The following is a 3,009-nucleotide window of genomic DNA, read 5'->3' on the forward strand; positions in this document are numbered from 1 at the left end:
ATATTTTATAATTTTCATTGATGATTATTCTCGTTTTACCTATATTTACTTGTTAAGGACTAAAAATGAAGCCTTTGGAATTCAAGAAAATGTTAGAAAATCAAAAGAAAAGGCAATTTTTAATTGTTTTAATATTGAATAAGGTTCAATATAAATAAAATAATATTTAAAGTGTTATCCAATTTTTCTATACTTTTTTTTTTCAAATAAGATTATAGTTTTTTATGATAATATTACTAATTTCTTTGTGAATTATTATATAAATTTAATAATTATTTTTTCTTAAAAATATGTCCATGAAATAAAATATTTATTTTTTTTTTAAAATTTCACTGTAAAATATTTACATAAATTTTTCATATTATTTTTTCCTTTATTTTTTTTTTCTATCATGCAAATTATCGACTCATGTTCTTATATGTTTTTAATTAAAACCATGAGAAGTTAGCTTTTATTAAAAACATGTTATTATAATTTTTAAATAACCCCCGTGAAAGTTGTTCCCAAATATTCTGGGTTTGTATTGATATTGATACATTGAAAAGGAAAATATTGTGGATAGTTGTGAACAACGTACAACACTATGATCATATGATTACGAAGCTCTTCACAGCATTTTATTAACAGAGAGTAGTTGAAACACCATTATTAATTATAATCTACTGTATTAATCTCTTCATGCCAAAGCTAATGAAGGGTCAATCACAAGACTCGTCCACTGATAAAAGAAGGTACGCCATCAACTACATTGTCCTGCATAAGCAGAAATCGCGGCTAAAGAAGCAGGACTTTCCTCCATAAAAGCCTTCTAAACAGGAGCAGAACATGCACGCAGCCCTCAGACCTTCTTCACTCCAGTATCAGTACTGTTGCTCTTCAACTGCTAGCGGAACCAACTTTACCTGAAGCAAAAATACAAGAGGCCCATGTAAATTCATCAAGGTATGAGTCCTCTTAGGAGTTTGTTTAATGGTGATTGAAACTGTGTTTTATCTTGATTACAGTTCTAAAAATGTTTGCACGAGTTCTGCTAAAAACTCTTTCTAGAAGCCTTGGATATGAAACAACTATAATTTGTAGCCTTTTTTGAAACAGCAGATGCAAAAACTATCAAGATGCCAAGCACGCAAGTAATTCATTGATATTAAGATTCGGTTTTCTCCTCCATTGGTAATAGTTGAAGAATCAGTTTTACGAATAAATGTACAAGTAAACAGAAAATGGTCCTGACAACAACGTGAACAATATACATTGACATGCATTCCCTGTTATGAATAGGTGCTCAGCCTTGATATGCACCCCAAAATGGTCCTTTAATTTCAAGAAGCCGGAAGAGAAAACAAACCAGATCCTGGAACTTGAGAATGTAAAACATCTCCAGAGATCGCCTTGGTTCTCTCCTCTCGAGCTTAGAAACATGCTTCCAGAAGCCGTAAACACCAGTTAGTGTCAGTAGCCTCTCAGAATAAATCTTCCATGTGTACCTGCAAAATTGATCTTATATATATTAGCTACTCTTTTGAAGATAGAAATCTTCCCTTGAGCAAGATCACATGGAAAAAGCAGACCTTTCATGGATTCTCTTAAGCCCTCCATCAGAAATCTTGTTCCAGTGGCTAGGATCTTTCTGGCATTGTTCAAAGAAGTTGACCAAAAGTGTGACCATCTGATCAGGGTGATAGGGATCAACATGGAAGCCTGAAACACCATGCTCAATGATCTCAGCAGGGCCACCATGGCAAGTGGCAAAAGTAGGAAGCCCGCTGACCATAGCTTCCTCAACAGTGAGGCCAGATGCTTCGTAGAGAGCAGGCTGCAGACAAATACAATCAGGTAAAAAGAGTAGAGCATTGATTACAAAGAATGAAAATGAGCATATCACTGTCTACACCACATACCTGTACAAAAGCACCTTTTGTGTCAGCAATATAGCGGTAGAGTTCAGCGTTACTAACACGGTTCATTTGGGCAGTTATCCATCGAAACTGACCATGCAAATTGTACTGCTTTACTAGGTCATGCATCTTTTCAATCCCAGCCATTTCTTCTTTATCCTGGATTTATTCACGTCTATGTAACCTCAACCCACAACAAGATTTACAAGTTCTCTTAGCTTGCTGCTCTTGCCATCGCACTCAACGAGCCCTGTCAAGTTTTTCACCTTGTCCAATCATGCCATGGAAAACATGATAGGTTTTGCATGGTCGCTCAACATGCCGCTGCGTCAGCATAAATGGAGAAAATATTAGCTGATGACATCTTTGCCATGTATGAGATTCCGACCAGTGGTGTACTGATATTTGTTCATAGGAAGCTAAGTATACTAACACACAATATTTAACGTGGTTTGACAAATTGTCTACATCCACGGGAAAGATAAATATTATTAGAGATAGAGAAAAAATACAACACACAAAAAAGGATCACATTTACTCAATTCCCATCTCTCATTGCTACATAGGGTAGCAGGGCTGTTGGTGGCAGCCCTTCCTTCTTTCTCTTTTCTTCTCTTCACTTCGCTCTTGCTCTTTCTCTCATTTTGCTCTCTCACGTATGCCTCTATTTATAGGCATCCATGACAACTTCTCTTGCTCTTTTATCAACAATGGTGGCTGCCAACTCCAGCTCATCTTCAACAATGATGGCTGCCAACCTTTGACATTCCGGAAGGGCTGTTGCATTTATCAATGGACGGTGCTGTCCATTAATGGTTGCTGTACATTAATGGCAACCAACCCAACAATGACCCCCTTTGCCATTCATGTGGGGCAACTGTCCTCATGCTTCTTCAACACAAGATTGCATCTTGCAGCTCTTCCAAGCTTACCATTCTGAGAGCATTTTTGACCAAGTTTATAGTACTCGCCAAACCTTTCAATCATCAGAGTAACCAAAGCACACCTTTTCTCACACAAAAGGATCACTATAACCAGATGGTCTGCCACATCACATCTGAATAGTGTTAACGCTTGTCTCTGGAACAACATTCCCCTTCGAGCGTATCAACCA

At 36.8% G+C, this 3,009-nt stretch overlaps 1 pseudogene; it reads right to left on the bottom strand.

The window, feature by feature from the left end:
• Positions 1–860: 860 nt before the first annotated feature.
• On the bottom strand, positions 861–2,215 carry LOC105119137 (sucrose synthase 2-like; annotated as a pseudogene).
• Positions 2,216–3,009: the final 794 nt, after the last annotated feature.

This window comes from Populus euphratica, unplaced genomic scaffold (genome assembly GCF_000495115.2).
Source record: "Populus euphratica unplaced genomic scaffold, PopEup_1.0 scaffold2573.1, whole genome shotgun sequence".
Taxonomy (NCBI): Eukaryota; Viridiplantae; Streptophyta; class Magnoliopsida; order Malpighiales; family Salicaceae; genus Populus; species Populus euphratica.